The 23,526-nt window shown below is 37.2% G+C and overlaps 1 protein-coding gene across 3 annotated transcripts in view; it reads left to right on the top strand.

Annotated features, from left to right (window-relative positions):
- MBD5 (methyl-CpG binding domain protein 5) overlaps positions 1 to 23,526 on the top strand; it is a 477,029-nt gene that overhangs the window by 279,426 nt on the left and 174,077 nt on the right. The window contains exon 4 of one of the 3 annotated variants that reach the window (XM_069577617.1): positions 2,954 to 3,050. The exons of the other annotated variants lie outside the window; for them this stretch is intronic. The gene's annotated coding sequence lies outside the window, so the exon portion shown is untranslated. The remainder of the gene's footprint in view (positions 1 to 2,953; positions 3,051 to 23,526) is intronic. 3 annotated transcript variants of the gene reach the window in all.

Genomic DNA, 23,526 nt, shown 5'->3' with positions numbered 1-23,526 from the left:
CACATGAAAAGATGCTCAACATCACTCATTATCGAGAAATGCAAATCAAAACCACAATGAGGTACCATTTTCTTAGCTTTAATTAGCCTCATGTACTTTGGAAATGATTTTGCAGGTTCATATTGAAGGGAAACTTTTTTTCTCTGTTTTTCTGCCTTAATCACTGAGTCAGTATGTGGCTTGGCCTGATTTTAAGAAGTAAATTTTGTGTCCTCTGGTCGCCTGGGTTTTTATAACCTTTAGCTCTAAGAGCTTTTTTTCAGCCTCTTTTGATAGAGGAGTCATTCCTTAATGTAGAGTCCATTCATTGAGACTGGCTCAAGTCTTTTGCCAGGGAGTTATTTTTAATCCCCACCACCATGCAATATCAACCCTTGGTGCCTCTGATTGCTACCAGACTGGGAACCAAACAAATCTATGCTGTCAGCCTTGCCTACCACTTTGTGTTCTATAACATAGCATTTTTTATACAACTGTATTTTTTTTTCCTCTAGATACTTTATCTGTAATTACTAGGTTTATGAAACAGAAAAATCTTTAAAATGTGTGCTCCCCTACTATGGTCATCTTGATCATAAGTGCTATCATTTCAGTTTTTATGTAAGAATTTGGAAGTTAGGAAATGAATCTTTGTCAAAACCATTGTCTGTTATATACATAAGATTCATTTTGCTGCCTTGTTTAATGTCATAGAGTTGGTGCATCAAACAAGAATATGAACAGTTCTTATTCCAGGGGCATGATTTCTAGACTCAAAGTGAATGGATTCGAATCATGGCATTAGTATTTACTTCCTGTGTGATTCTACCTTTTGAAGCATTTTGTTTCCTCATCTGTATTTAGGAGTTTGTATATACCTCATAGACATCTGTAAAGGATTAAATGTGGTAATATATAAAACATTCAGTTCAGTTCAGTTCAATCGCTCAGTCGTGTCCAACTCTTTGCGACCCCATGAATCGCAGCACACCAGGCCTCCCTGTCCATTACCATCTACCGGAGTTCACTCAGATTCACGTCCATCGAGTCCATGATGCCATCCAGCCATCTCATCCTCAGTCATCCCCTTCTTCTCCTGCCCCCAATCCCTCCCAGCTTCAGAGTCTTTTCCAATGAGTCAACTCTTCGCATGAGGTGGCCAAAGTACTGGAGCTTCAGCTTTAGCATCATTCCTTGCAAACAAATCCCAGGGTTGATCTCCTTCAGAATGGACTGGTTGGATCTCCTTGCAGTCCAAGGGACCCTCAAGAGTCTTCTCCAACACCACAGTTCAAAAGCATCAATTCTTCTAACATTAGTATAGTATTAATTTGTTCTTTCCTTGGAAATTCTGTGGACAGAGGAGCCTAGCAGGCTACACTCCATGGGGTCATGGAGTCAGCCATGACTGAGCAACTGAGCACACATGACGTACAGTAAGCCCTCAATGAACTAGCTATTATTTTCACAGTGAAGTTGCATTTTTTTCTCTAGATACTTTATCTGTAATTACTAGGTACTTTAAACAGAAAACTCTCTAAAATGTGTGCTCTCCAAATAGGTCATCTTGATCATAAGTCCTGTCAGTACAGTTTGTGTACCTATACAGTTAAATGTGCATATCATACAGATATGCACATTTAATTGTATAAATTCACCTAGAGCCATCCTTTAGTGAAATATGTGTAAATAATATATATATAAATTTATTTTTAGGTATATACCCTAGTATATGTGTTATATTAATTTGTACCATGACTTAAATATTACTGAGACTGTCTTCTCCTCATACAATGTTTATACTTTATATGTGATTTAAATTATCTTCTATGGTCATTTTGACTCTTTTTTTTTTTTTAACCTTAATAGACCAACTTTTGGAGAAGGCGATGGCAACCCACTCCAGTACTCTGGCCTGGCAAATCCCATGGATGGAGGAGCCTGGTAGGCTGCAGTCCATGGGATCGCTAGGAGTCGGATACGACTGAGCGACTTCACTTTCACTTTTCAGTTTCATGCATTGGAGAAGGAAATGGCAACCCACTCTAGTGTTCTTGCCTGGAGAATCCCAGGGACGGGGGAGCCTGGTGGGCTGCCATGTATAGGGTCACACAGAGTCGGACATGACTGAAGCAACTTAGCAGCAGCAGCAGCAACAGACCAACTTTAAGACTAAATCGTTTCATCAGATATAAATATCACTAGTTATATCTAAACTAATCATGTTTGTATTTATGACAGGCATTGATAATTATATATAACTGTGCACTAATAGATCTGAGTTCAGAATCAGAAGATCTGGGTATACGTCTGGACTCTGCCAGTCCCTGGAAGTGGGATTTTATTCAACTGCATCACCTCGTTGAACCTGTCTTTTAATTTCTAAAACAGAGATAATAGTACCCACATACCAGTGTTTGGAGGGGTTAAATAAGACATGAGAATGGAATCTGTAAACCGTACATCAATCTAGAAATGAAAGCTGTGATTGCTTGCCATCATTAGAGCGGCTTTACCAAACTCATATGGAAAGCAGGTTACCTTATGCCTGTAAAGTCGGTTTTACTTGCAGTCCATCCTGTACTTTTGTAATAAGGAAAAGCTCTCTGTGAGGAGTCTATGAAGAATGATTCTTGGGGGATGGCAGTGAAGTAGATATATATTATCTAGTGTTTGTATATGACCATTTAAGTGCTGAGACCAAAGTTTTAGAATCCTTTGCTCTTTCAAACATAGCATAAAATATTTAGTTCTTAGCAGTTTGGAACAGCAATAAAGGAATCCTAATTTTAGTTCTGAAGTCAGCTGGCATTTCCTTCCCTATTCAGATAAAATTATTACATACCTTTAGTGGACTATGCTGAACAAATCTAAGAACTGAGCTATTTATCCCTAGTTGATGGCTCTATTTTAATCACAAGAAAATATGTTCCCCACCTAAGTCTCCAATAAAGTCTCTCCCTTCTTTCTCCAGATGCAAATGTAGCAGAAACAAGTGGAACATGCTTTGCTGTTACCAGAGCCAGATAAACATTAAACTAAAATTACAGTCCCTAGAAGCCCAGCAAAAGGTTAGCATGTAAACTTGTAGTTCCACTCAGCTCCTTTTATCCTCTTTCTTAACTATCTTCTTATCTTTCCATATATGGCTCAAAAAATCAAAACAGTATGAAAAAGTAGTCACTGAGAATCTACTTTCTCTCCTGTCCACATCTGCCCCAGCCATCACTGGCTCCTTATATATTTTTCTGGTACTTGTTTATACACACAAACACAACAGTGTAAACAAATACATTCTTACACTTCTTACACAAATGGAAGCATACTCTGTATATTGTTTTGCACTTTGCTTTTTTTTACTGAACAGTATATCTTGGAGTTTTATTTTGATTTTGTTTTAATATATAGAAAGCTTTTTCATTCTTACTTAGAATACCATGATATTCCATTAGAAGTATTATACTTGCTACTGTTCATCTAATCAGTCCTCAGAGGAACATTTGAATTATTTTCAATCTTTTGCTGACATAAACATTACTATAGTAAGCAGGAAAAAAAAAGTGAATATTGTTATTTTGTACATGTGTCAGATATCTATAGGATAAATTGCCACAGTAGGATTTATGGGATGAAAGAGCAAATACATTCTTTTAAAAATAACTGTATTGTTTCAAACACATCTAAACAATAGAGAGTGGAGGCATCTGTAATATAGCCTGTTGGATTGGTCCAGGCTTCTTTACTTCCTGGCCACCTGGGTTTGGGTGAGTCATTCCCCTCTCATGGGACCTTGGTGTGCTCCTCTCCAAAAGTCGGGGATTGGTCCCTGTCTCAACTGGGTGACTATCAAATTAGATACTGTGATCATCAACCTGAAATTGTCCACAACCCTGATGCCTACATGCTAGGCTCACTTGCTTTGTTTTCTTATTATCATAAAGAAACTTTTCTTTTTCTTTCTTTTTTTGATGTCTCATTCTATAAATTTTAACATCATGTAGTTTTGTGTCACAACCACCTTAATCAGGACACAAAATAGTAAGTGCATTTTTATTTTAATAAATAAAATAAAATGACTAGTTGCTGTCCACTTCAAATGTTTTGCACCCTCACTGGACTCCCCCCAGTAACATATGAATAACTTTTTCTCGCAGCTTTGGCAAAGGATAGAGTTGATTGTTTGCTGCAATTGTTTGTTGTTATAGCATTCTCCGTGAAGAGACATAAGCAGTGGACCAGGGCTGCAGCAGCCGTCTGATCTATCTTCGCTTGATTAAAGTTGCTTAAGCCTAAAATCAGAAGCTTACAAAGAAAAATAAGTACTAAACAGAGACTTCACATTTTAATCACATTTAAAAGTAGCTATTTTTCCCATCTGCTCCTGAAACAGACAGCTCAGTTTACAGCACTCTGACTTTCTGAATAACTAAGGAAAGCAGAAAAAGTAGTATAGGTTGAAGTTGTATATCTTTGAGATGGTAACTGCTCTTCACTAAATGTTGCCAGGTTCAGATGCACTTGTATCTTCTTTTTTCTCTTTTGCCTCCTGCTGCTGCTGCTACCCAGTGTCAAAATGGGGCTTCCCAGTTGGTGCAAGGATCCACCTGCCAATGCAGGAAATGCAAACTCAGCCCCTGAGTCAGGAAGATACCCTAGAGAAGAAAATGGCAACCTACTCCAGTAATTCTTGCCTAGATTATCCCATGGACAGGGGAGTCTGGCAGACTACAGTCCATGGGGCCGCAGAGTTGGACATGACTTAACGACTTGGCACATACGCAAAGTGTCAAAACATTTAGAAATGAATAGAATGATATTTCAGTTTTTTATTTTCATTTGAGAATTTACTAAAAAAAGAAGATTGACATGAGAAAATTGGACTAGAGTATTTTAAATGTTTTCTTTCTGTACTATAAATGTAAATCAGCCATAGATAACCAAAATAGCTTTGCTTTTTACTTAGTCTGGAAACAACTGTCCTACAGGCTAGATTCAGCTAACAGGCTTGTATTATCTGTGTCACATAATCTTTGAAAATTGGAAAGTTTTGCATTAAAATCCAAATCTCCAGCTTCTCTTGAATAATGAGAATATCTGACTACAATTACTCATATTATTGAATAACCACCATTGATTGGGATGTACACTGTAATTCATCACATTTCTATACATGGCCACTTCACTTGTTTTTCCTGCATCTTCTTCAGAGTACTATTGTCATTTAGTTTCAACAGGTTTTAATATCAACAAATCTTGTTTTTATGACCAATATTTTTAAGTTTCCATAGAGTATTTAGCAGTAGTAGTTCAGCAAAGTAAATAGTTATCATGATTAAACTATTTCTTCTTACAAACATGAGATCTGACATTTGATTTAATGGTTGACTATGTAACATAGAGGATTTTTTTTCTTAATAAATGAATGCATTTTCTTACCATTCTTTAAAATTGTCATTGATTTTCATCACTTTCCAAATAATTTTTACTTTTTCTTTCACCTGATAGATTATTCCATATCATGTCATTTGACTTCTAATATGTATCTTTAAAATACTTTAGTTGCTGAGAAACATTACAGCAAAGTTCATCAGAATTATGACCATATTTCTTCTGCATCTCAATCCCTAAGCTGACTTAACCATAAAATTTCTCATTGATTTTAATCTTCCAGATTTTCAGATCTCTATTTATTTAGGTGCGCTTTAATCACTTGTTCACCTAACTCCCTACACTTTTAAAATGACTCATGGTATAAACAACGATTGAAGATGATGGACATTGCTTTCTTTGTTAACACTCTATCAGAACTATGGAATGCTTTGAGTGTGAGCACATTTAAATAAGGTTCACATCTGTATTAAAAAGAAATTCACTTAAATTGGATTTTATTCACTTTCAAAAATCAAAATTCATTTTATGACTTATCCTGTATTATTGTTGTTATCTAAGAATAAATGGTACCAGGACAAGAAATGTAAATGAACTAGGAACTAAAGATTTATGGTAAATAGTAGAGGCATGGGAGCGGAGAAGGAGGGTTTAGTAAGACTTTATTATGAAAAGTATTAAACCAAATGCTATTTAAAGACAGGTTATAATTTAAACTGTGGGAAAAACAAAAATCAACAGAGTGAATAACATTTATTTTTCTTTTTTGTGATTTCTAACACAGTTGATAACACAGTATAATATCCTGTCCTTAATATTTAACTTTCTAGCATGCTTTTTAAAAGGTTCCTTTTTTGCAAAAATACGCACAGCACTTTTTCCAGCTTTCCCAATGGCCTTTCCAATCCTTTGATATTAAAATTATTATTCTTTGTAGCACCCAATGAATCATTACCCATTTTCTCTATTTCATTTTAACTGGCCTAACTGGCTTTATGTGTGACTTGAGTAGTATTCAGATATCACATTCATTAACTTCATGAAATTCTGCATTTCCCATTATTGACTTTGAGTTAATTTGAATTACATTATTTATTGCCATAAACAGCATCCCCAAGAACATATGCATTTACATCATCCAGTGATTAAGGAAAGACTGATAGCAGAACTTTGGTCATTATGGGTAATGACAGCTCTTTTTCTTTTTTTTTTTTTTTACAGTTTTAAACTTTATTTTTAATTGGATGGTAATTGCTTTACAATGTGGTGTAGGTTTCTGCCATACAAGAGCATGAATCAGCCATAAGTACGCATAAGTCCCTTCCATCTTGAACCTCCCTTCCACATCCCACCCCTCTAGGTTGTCACAGACACTGGGCTGAGCTCTCTATGTTGTACAGCAACTTCCCATTAGATATCTGTTTTACATATGGTAATAAAATTAGAGCTACCAAGGGAACATTTCATGCAAAGATGGGCTCGATAAAGGACAAAAATGGTATGGACCTAATAGAAGCAGAAGATATTAAGAAGAGGTGGCAAGAATACACAGAACTGTCCAAAAAAGATCTTCACAACCCGGATAATCATGATGATGTCATCACTCATCTAGAGCCAGACATCCTGGAATGTGAAGTCAAGAGGGCCTTAGAAAGCATCACAATGAACAAAGCTAGTGGAGGTGATGGAATTCCAGTTGAGCTATTTCAAATCCTGAAAAATGATGCTATGAAAGTGCTGCACTCAATATGCCAGCAAATTTGGAAAACTCAGCAGTGGCCACAGGACTGGAAAAGGTCAGTTTTCATTCCAATCCCAAAGAAAGGCAATGCCAAAGAATGCTCAAACTGCCACACAGTTGCACTCATCTCACATGCTAGTAAAGTAATGCTCAAAATTCTCCAAGCCAGGCGTTAGCAATACGTGAACCGTGAACTTCCTGATGTTCAAGCTGGTTTTAGAAAAGGCAGAGGAACGAGAGATCAAATTGCCAACATTCACTGGATCATGGAAAACGCAAGAGAGTTTCAGAAAAACATCTATTTCTGCTTTCTTGACTATGCCAAAGCCTTTGACTGTGTGGATCACAATAAACTGTGGAAAATTCTGAAAGAGATGGAAATACCAGACCACCTGACCTGCCTCTTGAGAAACCTATATGCAGGTCAGGAAGCAACACTTAGAACTGGACATGGAACAACAGACTGGTTCCAAATAGGAAAAGGAGTACGTCAAGGCTGTATATTGTCCCCCTGCTTATTTAACTTCTATGCACATCATGAGTACATCATGAGAAACGCTGGGCTGGAAGAAGCACAAGCTGGAATCATGATTGCCGGGAGAAATAGCAATAACCTCAGATATGCAGATGACACCACCTCTATGGCAGAAAGTGAAGAGGAACTAAAAAACCTCTTGATGAAAGTGAAAGAGGAGAGTGAAAAAGTTGGCTTAAAGCTCAACATTCAGAAATCGAAGATAACGGCATGTGGTCCCATCACTTCATGGGAAATAGATGGGGAAACAGTGGAAACTGTGTCAGACTTTATTTTTTGGGCTCCAAAATCACTGCAGATGGTGACTGTAGCCATTAAGTTAAAAGACGCTTACTCCTTGGAAGAAAAGTTATGACCAACCTAGATAGCATATTCAAAAGCAGAGACATTACTTTGCCGACTAAGGTCCGTCTAGTCAAGACTATGGTTTTTCCTGTGGTCATGTATGGATGTGAGAGTTGGAGTGTAAAGAAGGCTGAGTGCCGAAGAATTGATGCTTTTGAACTGTGGTGTTGGAGAAGACTCTTGAGAGTCCCTTGGACTGCAAGGAGATCCAACCAGTCCATTTTGAAGGAGATCAACCCTGGGATTTCTTTGGAAGGAATGATGCTAAATCTGAAACTCCAATACTTTGGCCACCTCATGCGAAGAGTTGACTCATTGGAAAAGACTCTGATGCTGGGAGGGATTGGGGGCAGGAGGAGAAGGGGACGACAGAGGATGAGATGGCTGGATGGCATCACGGACTCAATGGACATGAGTCTGAGTGAACTCCGGGAGTTGGTGATGGACAGGGAGGCCTGGTATGCAGCGATTCATGGGGTCACAAAGAGTCGGACACGAATGAGCAACTGAACTAAACTAAACTGAATATGTATGTTTCAGTGCTACTGTCTCAATCCGTCCCACACTTTCCTTGCCCCAGTTTGTCCTCAGTCTGTTCGCTATATCTGCATCTCTGTTCCTGCCCTGCAAATTGGTTCATCAGTACCATTTTTGTAAATTCCATATATATGCATTAGTACGCTGTATTTGTTTTCTTGTTTCTGAGTTACTTCACTTGGGCAGGCTTTAGTGTTGAGCTGGGAAGAATATTTGAGTAGGCCACAGTCAGTGAAGTGATGAATGGAGTTAATATTTTATCATGTGAGAACTTTGGCTTGAGTGATGAATATTCAGGTAATGAGGACTCTGTTTTGTCTTTAGTGTTCTGGATAGGGAACTATGGCTTTCTGGATGGCAAATTCTAATATTTCAAGTTTAATATAAAACTTCCTATCTGACATAAAGTCATCAACTATATATTTATTTCAAGTACCATAAAAATGTGTATGTGACCAAGGAAACCATAAATGAAAGAGACACATGCACCCCAGTGTTCATCATAGCACTGTTTACAATAGCTGGGATATGGAAACAACCTAGATGTCCATCAGCAGATAAAAGGATAATAAAGCTGTGGTACGTATACACAATGGAATATTACACAGACATTAAAAAGAAGGCATGTGAATCAGTTCTAATGAGGTGGCTAAAACTGGAGCCTATTATACAAGTGAAGTAAGTCAGAAAGAAAAACACCAATACAGTATATTAACACATGTATATGGAATTTCGAAAGATGGTAAAATGAACCTATATGCGAGGCAGCAAAAGAGGCACAGATGTAAAGAACAGACTTTTGGACTCTGTGGGAGAAGGTGAGGGTGGGATAACTTGAGAAGATAACGTTAAAACATGTATATTATCATATGTGAAATAGATCGCCAGTCCAGGTTCGATGCATGAGACAGGGCAGTCAGGGCCAGTACGCTGGGATGACCCTGAGGGATGGGATGCAGAGGGAGGTGGCGAGGGCGGGGGGGGCGGGGTTCAGGATGGGGGAAACATATACCCATGGCTGATTCATGTCAATATATGGCAAAAACCACTACAATATTGTAAAGTAATTCAGTTCTCTTCAGTTCAGTCACTCAGTCATGTCCAAATCTTTGCAATACCATGAACTACAGCACGCCAGGCCTCCCTGTCTATCAACTCCTGGAGCCCACCCAAACTTATGTCTGTTGAGTTGGTGATGCCATCCAGCCATCTTATCCTCTGTTGTCCCCTTCTCCTCCTGCCCTCAATCTTTACCAGCATCAGGGTCTTTTCAAATGAGTCAGCTCTTTGCATCAGGTGGCCAAAGTATTGCAGTTTCAGCTTCAACATCACTCCTTCCAATGAACATCCAGGACAGATCTCCTTTAGGATGGACTGGTTGGATCTCCTTGCAGTCCAAGGGACTCTCAAGAGTCTTCTCCGCAGTTCAAAAGCATCAATTATTTGGTGCTCAGCTTTCTTTATCCTCCAGCACTCACGTCCATACATGACCACTGGAAAAACCATAGCCTTGACTACACAGACCTTTGTTGCCAAAGTAATGTCTCTGCTTTTGAATATGCTATCTAGGTTGGTCATAACTTTCCTTCCAAGGAGCAAGCATCTTTTAATTTCATGGCTGCAGTCACCATCTACAGTGATTTTGAAGCCCAGAAAAATAAAGTCTGACACTATTTCCACTGTTTCCCCATCTATTTCCCATGAGGTGATGGGAATGGATGCCATAATCTTAATTTTCTGAAGGTTGAGATTTCAGCCATCTTTTTCACTCTTCTCTTTCACTTTCATGAAGAGGCTCTTTAGTTCCTCTTCAATTTCTGCCATAAGGGTGGTATCATCTGCATATCTGAGGTTATTGATATTTCTCCCAGCAATCTTGATTCCAGCTTGTTTTTCTTCCAGTCCAGCTTTTCTCATGATGACTCTGCATAGAAGTTAAATAAGCAGGGTGCCTAGAGGCACTCCTTTTCCTATTTGGAACCAGTCTGTTGTTCCATGTCCAGTTCTAACTGTTGCTTCCTGACCTCCACACAGGTTTCTCAAGAGGCAGGTGAGGTGGTCTGGTATTCCCATCTCTTTCAGAATTTTCCACAGTTTATTGTAATCACACAGTCAAAGGCTTTGGCATAGTCAATAAAGCAGAAATAGATGTTTTTCTGAAACTCTCTTGCTTTTTTGATGATCCAGTAGATGTTGGCAATTTGATTTCTGATTCCTCTGCCTCTTCTAAAACCAGCTTGAACATCTGAAAGTTCACGGTTCATGTATTGCTGAAGCCTGGCTTGGAGAATTTTAAGCATCACTTTACTAGTGTGTGAGATGAGTGCAATTGTGCAGTAGTTCGAGCATTCTTTGGCATTGCCTTTCTTTGGGATTGGAATGAAAACTAACCTTTTCCAGTCCTGTGGCCACTGCTGAGTTTTCCAAATTTACTGGCATATTGAATGCAGCACTTTCACAGCATTGTCTTTCAGGATTTGAAATAATTCAACTGGAATTCCATCACCTCCACTAGCTTTGTTCGTAGTGATACTTCCTAAGGCCCACTTGACTTCACATTCTAAGATGTCTGGCTCTAGATGAGTGATCACACCATCGTGATTATCCGGGTCATGAAGATCTTTTTTGTACAGTTCTTCTGTGTATTCTTGCCACCTCTTCTTAATATCTTCTGCTTCTGTTAGGTCCATACCATTTCTGTCCTTTAACAAGCCCGTCTTTGCATGAAATGTTCCCTTCGTATCTCTGATTTTCTTGAAGAGATCTCTAGTCTTTTCCATTCTGTTGTTTTCCTCTATTTCTTTTCATTGATCACTGAGGAAGGGTTTCTTCTCTCTCCTTGCCATTCTTTAGAACTCTGCGTTCAAATGTGTATATCTTTCCTTTTCTCCTTTGCTTTTTGCTTCCCTTCTTTTCATAGCTATTTGTAAGGCCTCCTCAGACAGCCATTTTGCTTTTTAACATTTCTTTTTCTTGGGGATGGTCATGATTCCAGTCTCCTGTACAGTGTCACCAACCTCCATCCATAGTTCATCAGGCACTCTGTCTATTAGATCTAGTCCATTAAATCTATTTCTCACTTCCACTCTATCGTCATAAGGGATTTGATTTAGGGTTAGCCTCCAATTAAATAAGTTAATTTTTAAAAATGTGTAATGTATAAAAAAATTTTTTAGATGAGAATATATAAACTTCAGACTTTGGAAAAAGATGAATAGATTTCTTCAAAGTAATAAGATGAAAATTCATTTGTAGCATTGGTTAAACTGGACTGCTAGTGTTGAAACTGGTATTCATTTATCATGAATAATATCCTTCCAACCAAGAAAGATAATTTTTCTATGTAACAGATATTAGACAATAAAACGTAGCACCAGTTGACTCACTACTACATTATAATGAAAGTGAAATGAAATGTTAGTCACTCAGTTGTGTCTGACTCTTTGGGATCCCATGGACTATGTCCTGCCAGCATCCTCTGTCCATAGGATTCTCCAGGCAAGAATACTGAAGTTTGATGCCATTCCCTTCTTCAGCGGATCTTCCTGACCCAAGGTTCAACCTTTGTCTGCCGCATTACACAGATTCCTTACTGTCTGAGCCACCAGGGAAGCCATATATTACAATAGAGACATGAAAGGTAAGTCCATACCAGAGAGAACAAAGCTCTGATGCCAGTCCTAGATGAGCTGCACATGTAGTTTACCACTCACTGCAAGGATGAATTTAGTTAATCTGTCACAACCTAGTTTGTTAGAAGTGAGTCTTAAAGTAGAAATTATAAAATGAAAGAACAGCAATCTAGAAATGAGGGATATAATGGCCAAATATTATAAAACACTAATTAAACAAATTCAAAAATTCTGATATTGATTGTTCAAAGACTTTTGACTAATGTTAAGACAAAGACTTTTCTAGGTTTCCTATACATATGGTAAGATCAGTGATTAGCAAATATATCTCATCTCACATTAACTGGTTTCTCTTCCCTGTGAACTCCTGGAAGTTTCATTGTCCATATTGCTTCTTTGACAGAGTTTTATTCCAACCCTGAAAAACTCTTCTGCTATATTTTGAAATGCATTTAAATCTCATATTGTTATTGAACTCCTTCTGTGTTCATACTTTTCCAACCCAAAGCTAAGCTTCTTATAATCCATCGTACTCTTCAACTTCTGCTATTATGTCTTGTTAATGGTAGACATGGCCAAAGTATTTTTTTGTTTGACTGTTACAGACCCATTCTTTGCCAGAATAAGAAATATTAATTTGATTTTTATTTTATGTATGGTAAAATACTCTCACGAAGCTACCCAAAGCCTTCATAGCAAATATTAACCACTACCCCATTACTAAGCTTATAATAAGTTCTCCTAATATGCATTCTCCTAATATGCAAGACTTTCTGAGACTATAGTACTCATCAAGATGAGCTGACATCTTTGTGAAAGTATGTAGAAGCAAGTATTTTCTGACACTGCTGTTGGATGTAAATTGGTACAGCTCTTGGAAAGCAATTAACGTATATGTGTATCAGTCAGTCAGTCAGTTCAGCCGCTCAGTCGTGTCTGACTCTTTGCGACCCCATGAATCGCAGCACGCTAGGCCTCCCTGTCCATTACCAACTCCTGGAGTTCACTCGGACTCACGTCCATCGAGTCAGTGATGCAATCCAGCCATCTCATCCTCGGTCCTCCCCTTCTGCTCCTGCCCCCAATCCCTCCCAGCATCAGAGTCTTTTCCAATGAGTCAACTCTTCACATGAGGTGGCCAAAGTACTGGAGTTTCAGCTTTAGCATCATTCCTTCCAAAGAAATCCCAGGGTTGATCTCCTTTAGGATGGACTGGTTGGATCTCCTTGCAGTCCAGGGGACTCTCAAGAGTCTTCTCCAACACCACAGTTCAAAAGCATCAATTCTTCAGTGCTAAGCTTTCTTCACAGTCCAACTCTCACATCCATACATGACCACAGGAAAAACCATAGTCTTGACTAGACGGACCTTAGTCGGCAGAGTAATGTCTCTGTTTTTGAATATGCTGTCTAGGTTGGTCATAACTTTTCTTCCAAGGAGTAAGTGTCTTTTAATTTCATGGCTGCAGTCACCATCTGCAGTGATTTTGGAGCCCCCCAAAATAAAGTCTGACACTTTGTTTCCACTGTTTCCCCATCTATTTCCCATGAAGTGATTGGACCAGATGCTATGATCTTAGTTTTCTGAATGTGGAGCTTTAAGCCAACTTTTTCACTCTCCTCTTTCACTTTCATCAAGAGGCTTTTTAGTTCCTCTTCATTTTCTGCCACAAGGGTGGTGTCATCTGCATATCTGAGGTTATTGATATTTCTTCCAGCAATCTTGATTCCAGCTTGTGCTTCTTCCAGCCCAGCATTTCTCATGATGTACTCTGCATAGAAGTTAAATAAGCACAGTGACAATATAGAACCCTGACATACTCCTTTTCCTATTTGGAACCAGTCTGTTGTTCCATGTCCAGTTCTAAGTGTTGCTTTCTGACCTGCATACAGATTTCTCAAGAGGCAGGTCAGGTGGTCTGGCATTCCCATCTCTTTCAGAATTTTCTACAGTTTATTGTGATCCACATAGAAAAAGGCTTTGGCATAGTCAATAAAGCAGAATATGTATACCAGAAGCCTAAAGATATTATTATCCTTTGACCCAGTTTCTTAAAATCTGTTCTAAAGAGGTATAGAAAAGCATTATTCCATGTCCTGGCTATTATAAACAGTGCTGCGATGAACATTGGGGTACATGTGTCTCTTTCAATTCTGGTTTCCTCGGTGTGTATGCCCAGCAGTGGGATTGCTGGGTCATAAGGTAGTTCTATTTCCAATTTTTAAGGAATCTCCACACTGTTCTCCAAAGTGGCTGTACTAGTTTGCATTCCCACCAACAGTGTAGGAGTATTCCCTTTTCTCCACACCCTCTCCAGTATTTATTGCTTGCAGATTTTTGGATTGCAGACATTCTGACTGGTGTGAAGTGGTACCTCATTGTGGTTTTAATTTGCATTTCTCTAATAATGAGTGATGTTGAGCATCTTTTCATGTGTTTGTTAGCCATCCGTATGTCTTCTTTGGAGAAATGTCTGTTTAGTTCTTTGGCCCATTATTTGATTGGGTCGTTTATTTTTCTGGAATTCAGCTGCATAAGTTGCTTGTATATTTTTGAGATTAGTTGTTTGTCAGTTGCTTCATTTGCTATTATTTTCTCCCATTCCGAAGGCTGTCTTTTCACCTTGCTTATAGTTTCCTTTGTTGAGCAGAAGCTTTTAATTTTAATTAGATCCCATTTGTTTATTTTTGCTTTTATTTCCAGAATTCTGGGAGGTGGATCATAGAGGATCCTGCTGTGATTTATGTCTGAGAGTGTTTTGCCTATGTTCTCTTCTAGGAGTTTTATAGTCTCTGGTCTTACATTTAGATCATTAATCCATTTTGAGTTTATTTTTGTGTGCAGTGTTAGAAAGTGATCTAGTTTCATTCTTTTACAAGTGGTTGACCAGTTTTCCCAGCAGATGAATGGATAAGAAAGCCGTGGTACATATACACAATGGAGTATTACTCAGCCGTTAAAAAGAATACATTTGAATCAGTTCTGATGAGATGGATGCAACTGGAGCCGATTTTATACAGAGTGAAGTAAGCCAGAAAGAAAAACACCAATACAGTATACTAACACATATATATGGAATTTAGAAAGATGGCAATGACGACCCTGTATGCAAGACAGCAAAATAGACACAGATGTGTATAACAGACTTTTGGACTCAGAGGGAGAGGGAGAGGGTGGGATGATTTGGGAGAATGGCATTGAAACATGTATACTATCATGTAAGAATCGAATCACCAGTCTATGTCCGACGCAGGATACAGCATGCTTGGGGCTGGTGCACGGTGATGACCCAGAGAGATGTTATGGGGAGGGAGGTGGGAGGGGGGTTCATGTTTGGGAACGCATGTACACCCATGGTGGATTCATGTCAATGTATGGCAAAACCAATACAGTGTTGTAAAGTAAAATAAAGTAAAAATAAAAATTAAAAAAGAAAAAAAAAAGAAAAGCATTATTCCAAAGAAACTGCAACGTATTTTATAATAATTAACTTTGAAGAAAACCTAAGAAACAAATAAGAATAAATGGAAATAGGCAAATTACATTGCAGTTATACGGTGTTATTATAAATAATGTTTGCAAATCATTTTTTGAAACAGGACCTTTTTGTTTTAAAATGTATAAAATTTAGGTATAATATTGTCACTGCTTTTAAAAGAAAAACATAGGAGAAAACATCTGGAAGAAGCTATGCAAAAAAATTAGCAGTTTAACAGTGATTTGGTTTTGAGCGGTAGAACTACTTCTTTCTCATACTTATTTGTATTCTCTAATAGTCCTACAAAAATCATGCATTATTTTTGGAATGCAAAAAACAGGCTGCTTTTTTTTAAATATCAAGAAGCAATACTTAAATTGTATCTCTTTGGGGGAACACATACTTTTAGAAAATGAGAGCCCTGCCTTTTAGTAGTTTTTAGCAACTTCAAAATAAAAAAGGAAAACTAGAACTACTTTAAAATACTGAGGACCTGATCAAATTCACGGTCACACTACCATGACTCTTCCTCCTTCCAAATGAAAGAGGCCTCAATACAAATCAAATCATCAGTCTCCTTTGCATGCCCTAATAGGCCTTCTCTCATATATATATATGTGTGTAAAACTATATTTCAATAAAAATTGTAAGAAGTGAGCTCGCTCAGTCGTGTCCAACTCTTTGCAACCCCATGGACTGTAGCCCACCAGGCTCTTCCATCCATGGGATTCTCCAGGCAAGGATACTGAAGTGGGTTACCATTTCCTTCTCCAGGGGAGCTTCCTGACCCAGGGATCGAACCTGGGTCTCCCACCTTGCATGCAGGCGCTTTACCCTCTGAGCCACCATATATACAATTTTTATTGAAGTATAGTTGATTTACAATGTTGTGTTCGTTTCTGCTGTAGCACAAAGTGAATCAGTTATACATACAGGTAGTTACACAATACTGAGTAGAGTTCCCAGTGCTATCCTGTAGGTCCTTATAGGCCTTCTCTTGACTTATCAGAGTCTGAGCCAAACGCCTGCCCATTTCAGTGTGACAGCTCCAAACTCCTGCCCTTACTATCCATTGTTTGCTCTTCATATCTGTCTTATGAGACAAGATAAAATTGTCCCAGTGGCTTTGATCTAATTCTGTGTGCTGAGTCCACCCTCATGTTTTGAGACTAGTGAGCTACCAAAGGAAAGCTTGGCCTGTATTTGAGACAAATTGTTCTTGATATCTCCTGTATATTATTTAATTTCACTGACATAGGTGGCTCAAATAAAGACACAAAATTTTGTTTTCTGAAACTCAACTCACATCAGAGTTCTAGTTCAGGCATTATTGTTTATAATTTGTGCATACTAGCATGGTTGGGCCATTAACTTCTAAAAATATATGTAAAAGCTTTACTGGCATGTAATTCATGTATCATCCAATCCTCCCAATTATATAATTTAATATTTTTTAGTATATTTAGTTTTGCAACCATCACTACAATGAATTTTAGAACATTTCCTCACTCCAAGAAGAAATCCTTTAGCAGTAGCTCCTCAGTTACCCCCAAGTTGTGTTCCCTGCCTTGCCCCACCCTCGGCAACCAATAATCTTTTTATCTCCAAAGGTTTTCCTATTCTGGCATTTCTTAAAAATAGAATCATACAATATGTGGTCTTTTGTGACTGGTTTCTTTCACTAGGCACAGTATTTTTAATGTTCATCCATTTTGTTAATTTAATACTACTTTGTTCCTTTTTATTGCCAAATAATTTTCCCTTTATGGATATACTGATTTTATTTGTCCATCAGTTGGTGAACATTTAGATTGTTTCTACTTTTTAGCTATTATGAATAATGCTGCTGTGAGCATTTGTGTACAAGTGTTTGGGTGAGCATGTGTTCTTATTGCTCTTTGGTATGTAACTAGGTGTAGAATTACTAGTCTTATGATATCTCTGTTTTTAATATTTGAGGAACTGTGAGGCAGTTTTCCAAACTGTCTGTACCATTTTTCAACCTACTAAGGACATATGATGCTTTCAGTTTCTTCATATCTTTGTCAGTGCTTGCTAGTATCTTTCATTTTTTTATAACCCATCTTAATAGATATAAGTGGTAACTGATTGTGGTATTGTACATTTCTCTAGTGTCAGGTGATGTTGAGAATCTTTTTGTGTCCTTATTGACCATTTGTCTATCTTCTTGAAGAAACGTCTGTTTAGATGGGTTGCCTGCGATTGAGTTGCCTTTACTATAATTTTAAGAGTTCTTCTATACTCTAAATACAAGCCCATTTCTTGTAAAGCACAACCAAGTTTCAGTTTTGATCATGTACAATGTATCTGTTGTTTTTCTTTATCACTTGTGATTTTAGTATCATATCTAAGATCTTGCCTATCCAAAGATCATAAAAATTTAATTCTATATTTTCTTCTAAGAGCTTTATACTTTTAGCTTATTCATTTAGGTATAAGACCTATTTTGAGTTAATTTTTTGTGTGTGGTGTGAAAAATATACCCAGTGTCATTTCTTTTAATATGAGTATCCAGTTGTCATAGCACCATTTCTTTAAAAGACCGTTCTTTCTCCTACTGAATTGTTTTTAGCACCCTTCTTGAAAATCACTGACCATAAATGTGAAGGTTTGGTTTTCAATTTTCAGTTCTGTTCTGTTTATCTGTATATCTGCCTTTATTCCAGTACCTTACTATCTTAAGTAGTATGGCTTGTTGATGTTTGAAATAAGATAGTATGAGACCTCTACCTTTGCTTTTGTTTTTCTTTACTCTAGCTATTCTGGTTCCCTTGAATTTCCATATGAATCTTTAGTTCAGCTTGTCAATTTCTGTAAAGAGGCCAGTTGTAATTTTTGATAGGTATTAATCTAAAGACCAACTTGGGGAATACTGACATCCTAAAAATATTAAGGCTCATGTTCATCCATGAACATGAAATGTCTTTCTGTTTATTTGACTTCTTTAATTTTTTAACAATATTTTATACTTTTGAAAGTATAAATTTATACTTCTTTTAGTAAATTCATTCCTAAATATTTTATTCTTTTGATATGGTTTAAATAGAATTTTTCTTAATTTCCTTTCATATTGTTCATAACTAGTATAGGGAAATATGACTCTTTGTATATTGATCTTGGGTTCTCTAACCTTGCTGAACTTGTTTATTTCTATACTTTCTCAAGGCATTTATTTGGATTTTCTGTATATAAAATCATACCATCTGAAATACAGGTAGTTACACATTTTACCAAATCTGGATGCCTTTTATTACATTTCATTGCCTAGTTTCCCTGGCTAGAACCTCTAGTACAATGTTAAACAAAATAGTAAGAGTGGACATCCTTTGTTTTCTTCTTGACCTGGGGGGAAGGCCCTCTTAGGTATGATGTAAGCCATGGGTTTTTAATATGTGTGTTGTGTGCTCAGTCGTGTCTGACTTTTTGCAGCCCCATGGACTGTAGCCCACCAGGCTCCTCTGTCCATGGAATTTTCCAGCAAGAATACTGGAATGGGTTGCCATTTCCTAAGCAGAGGATCTTCCGAACCCAGGGACTGAAACCACGTCTGTCGCATCTTCTGCATTGACGGGCAGATTCTTTTCCACTAGCGCATCTGGGAAGCTTGGGTTTTTAATAGACGCCTTTTGTTAGTTAAAGGAGTTCCCTTCTTATTCTAATTTGTTGGATGCTTTTATTATGAAGACGTGTTGGATTTTGTCAAGTGCATATAGTGCATCTATTGAGATGATCACATGAATTTTTGTCTGTGCTCTGTTGATGTGGTATTAGATTCACTTTTGTATATTACACAGACCTTATATTTGTAAGATAAATTCCACATAGTTATGATGTATGACCTTTTCATATGTTGCCTTATTTGGTTTGCTACTATTTAGTTGAAGATATCTGTGTCTGTATTCATAAGAGATATTTTTCTGTAATTTTCTTTACCTGTGATGACTTTGTCTAATTTTTGTATAAGGATAATAATGGCTTCAGAATGAATTGAGACATGTTCTCTCCTCTTCTGTTTTTTGGAAGAGTTTGTGAAGAATTAGTATTGATTATGTTTTAAATATTTGAAAGAATTTGTCTGTCAATCTGTGTGGGCCTAGGCTTATATAGGCTTTTATATATGGGAAGTTTTTCTTGTTGTTTTACAAAGCAGTTTAGTTTTAATTTCACAGAAAAATTGAGGGAAATATACAGTGATTTCCCATGACTCCCTTTTCCTTATACATGCATGTATCTGCCATTATCAACATCCTCCACCAGAATGGTACATTTGTAATAACTGATGAATACATTAACACTTGTGGGAAGTTTTTGTATTACTGATTCAGTCACTTCCCTGGTAACTCAGGCAGTAAAGAATCTGCCTGCAATACAGAAGATGCAGGTTCAATCCCTGGGTCAGGAAGATTCCCAGGAGAAGGGAATGGCAACCCACTCCAATTTTCTTGCCTGGGAAACCCCATGGGCAGAGGAGCCTGGTGGACTACCATCACAAAGAGTTGGACAAAACTAAGTGACTAAGCATGTTACTTGCCATAGTCTAGTCAGATTTTCTATTCTTGAGTCATTTGTAGTAGTTTATATATTTTAGGAGTTTGTCCATTTCATCTTAAGTTGTCTCATTTTTATTTTGTTTTGCCTTATACTGTTTTCTTTCTACAAATCAGTGACATCCTCTCTTTCACTTCTGATACTGGCAATTTTCACCTTCTCTTTTTTTTTCCCCCTTTGATTAATCTAGCTAAAAGTTCATCAATTTGGTTGACCTTTTAAGAACCAAATTGTAATTTTATTATTTTTCTCCTTTTTTTAAATATTCTCTATTTTATTTATTTCTGTTATAATTTTAATTGTTTCCTTCTTTCAACTTTCTCTCAGTTTCTCTTATTGATACCTTAAGGTTGAAAGTTAGGTTAATGAATTGAGACCTTTTTTCTTTATTCATATAGGTGCTTTTACTTATAATTTTCCTTTACTTATAATTTTACTTATAATTTTACTTATAATTTTCCTTTTACTTATAATTTTCAAATTCATCCCTTATAGTTTGGTACATTATAGCTTGTTTTCATTCATCTTAAAATATTTTCTATTATGCCTCTTATTTCTTTCTTGACCTATCGATTACTGAAGAATGTATTGTTTAGTATCAATATACTTTTCAATTTTCCAAATTTCTTTCTGGCACTGATTTTTAATTTCATACTGTTTTGATTGGAGAACATACTTTGTATGATTCAATCCTTTAAATTTATTGAGGCTTTTTAAAATTAATTTTTGTTGGAAATAAAAATAGCAATGTATAGACTTAGGGCCAATGGTATGAATAGATATACTAACTTAAGTTAGTAGATAGCCTAACTTAAGATCACCCGTTTATATATATGACACTTTGTAAGTCACATACAAGGAAAGGAAATAAGCAGTTCTAGGTCACAGCCAATCTTAGTTTTTTGACATGTTATTGCCGAAGCTTTCCCCTTTCTCTAAGAGAAGATGATACTCTAATTAACCCAGGCTACACCAGCCAGGATGGGACAGGCTCTCCTTCCTTTTCCAGCAGCCATTTTCTTCCCAGAGCTTCCCTGGCAAAAGTTGATCTTGGCTCTGTCCTCCATTTAAAGTAGTCTGTCTCAAGTTCTTTAGAATTTTAAGAATTGTGAAATTAAATGTTAAGAATTTGACTCTAAGAAGTTAAAGAATTTGAAGAGTTCTCACTTCTCCCCACCTAGTCTAAGAGTACTCCACTCCGATTTGCCCGAGAATTCTAGAGTAAAAAATCTTCTAGATCTACTACTTGATTAAGCCTTCAGACACCTGCATACAACATATATAAAAGGCTCCGTTTTATTCCATGTTCTCAGTGATAATTTTTCTGTTTCGTTTGACAACTGGTATCCAACCATTTCCTATTGTTCACTGGGGTGTTATATTTCACTCACATGCAGAGTTAACAGGTTTCTATGCCATATCATTCCAGTTGTCAAAAATGTCTGGTGGCCTGTAGAATAAACTTCAAACTGCTTAGGAAGTCTTTTATAACTTTTCTTATTTGGCCATAGTTTACTGCTCTTGCCTCATCTCTGTGATCTTTTCCCTGTGCTTTGGCTATACTGAGTCAAAAACTTGCTACTTTTTCCAGACATACCATTTACTTCACATGTTCATGCCTTTACTTTCAGATATGCTCAACCAAGTGATTGCAAAAGTATCCTGATAATGATACGACATGCTGCAGCCCCAATCTACATGTACTGAATCAGATTCTTTATAGGTGATGAATATTTTAAAAGCTCCTCAGTTGATCATAAAGCTGCTTAGGAACCACTGCTAGTCTCTTTTCTCTCTCTGCAGCATCTTCCCTTTCACTTGCTTTCACATTTCCTGACAAATTCTTATTTGACAGAAGCAAGAGAAAGAGAAAGAGACCCAATTAAATACCTTCTCTGAAAAAAATTTGTCAATTCTGTCTCCATTCTAAATCTGATGAATATGTGCTGTTGCTCTTGGCTCATGAGTATTAGACTCCTTTTTCTGTGCTCAGAGGATTCCCTACATTCTGAGTTAGAGCTAGTTCCTACTTTAAAGACTTAAAATGCTGACCACTTACTTTCTGAGCCTTCCTTACATATTGAGTGTGACTCCACAAACAGGACTCTGCCAGTCAAGCATACACACAACATCTTTAAAGCAAAACCTAGAGACATTTAAAAACAGATCACAGATTGCATTTATGGAGAAAAATAGTACTAGCAGTGGCAGCTGCTTCCAGTGTCTGGTATAACAGAAAAGTCATTCTAGTGGCAGCGTTCCGCTTACAGCACCCAGGCAGGAGCATTGCACACTGCTACCTCTTTTCCTGGCAAGGTAGTCTCCAAAGCTGATTCTGCAACTTCCTGGAATTCTGTGAGATGCTTCCTATCTTTTAAGAAAATTTTCTGCTGAGATTACACTGAATTGGTTTCTACTGCTAGTAACTAAGATACAGGGACACCTAATAGCAAAACCACCCCATTACTCTTCATTCACAGGCCAACATGGCAATGAGTTATATTGTCTTATAGTTAATTGCCAGTAAAATATGGGTTAGCTCCATCAAGAGGGAAGAAAAGAGCATTTTTAGTCAGAAGACATAGTAGGAAGCCATGTCGCCAGAAGGACCATAAGAGAATACCAGGCACTGAAGGGATAGTGTATCCAGGAAATAAAGTAAACTACTTGGTGAAAGATGTCAATGGATAGAAAATTATTAGAGGAATTAAGTAACTGGATCATACTAGCTGTATGAGACCATCTGAAGACATTTTTATTTTGAAGCTGAAGAATGTAAAGCTATTGAAGGTTTTTAATTGGCAGATATTATGCTCAGATTTGTGTTTTGAAAAAAATAATATTCTGTGGCATAAAGCATAAGTTGGAGATAGGGAAATGCTTGATGGATTTCTCCTGGATTTGAGCTTTCCTCATAGTATTATGAGGTTCTACATTGTTCCAAGATAATTATTGCTTTCTGGCCATGTCTTCTACTAATTCTAAAATTTTCCTTTTGGAGCAGTTTAGAATGAAGACCTCCCTCTGTGTCAGAGAACCCTTTAAAGCTAACTAAACACGCAGAACAGGCTGAGGCAATATTTTCTCCAAGTTTCTTGCTGTTTATAAATAGCTATTGCTAATAGATTTGAATTTTTACCAAGTCAATTTAACTTTGTATAGCTATACATCTTAGCTTGAATTCTTTTGATATCCAGAAATTAAAGCAGTTCTAGTTTGTTTGTTGTTGTTGTTTGCTTTTTTTAAGAGTTGGGATCTCCTTTCATCTTACGCTTTTAAAACTAGAAATGAAAATATCCCACTAAAACATATGCTAATAATG

This window comes from Ovis canadensis, chromosome 2, assembly GCF_042477335.2.
Source record: "Ovis canadensis isolate MfBH-ARS-UI-01 breed Bighorn chromosome 2, ARS-UI_OviCan_v2, whole genome shotgun sequence".
Taxonomy (NCBI): Eukaryota; Metazoa; Chordata; class Mammalia; order Artiodactyla; family Bovidae; genus Ovis; species Ovis canadensis.
Note: the sequence above shows the minus strand (reverse complement) of the source record. Positions and strands in the feature narration are given on the sequence as shown.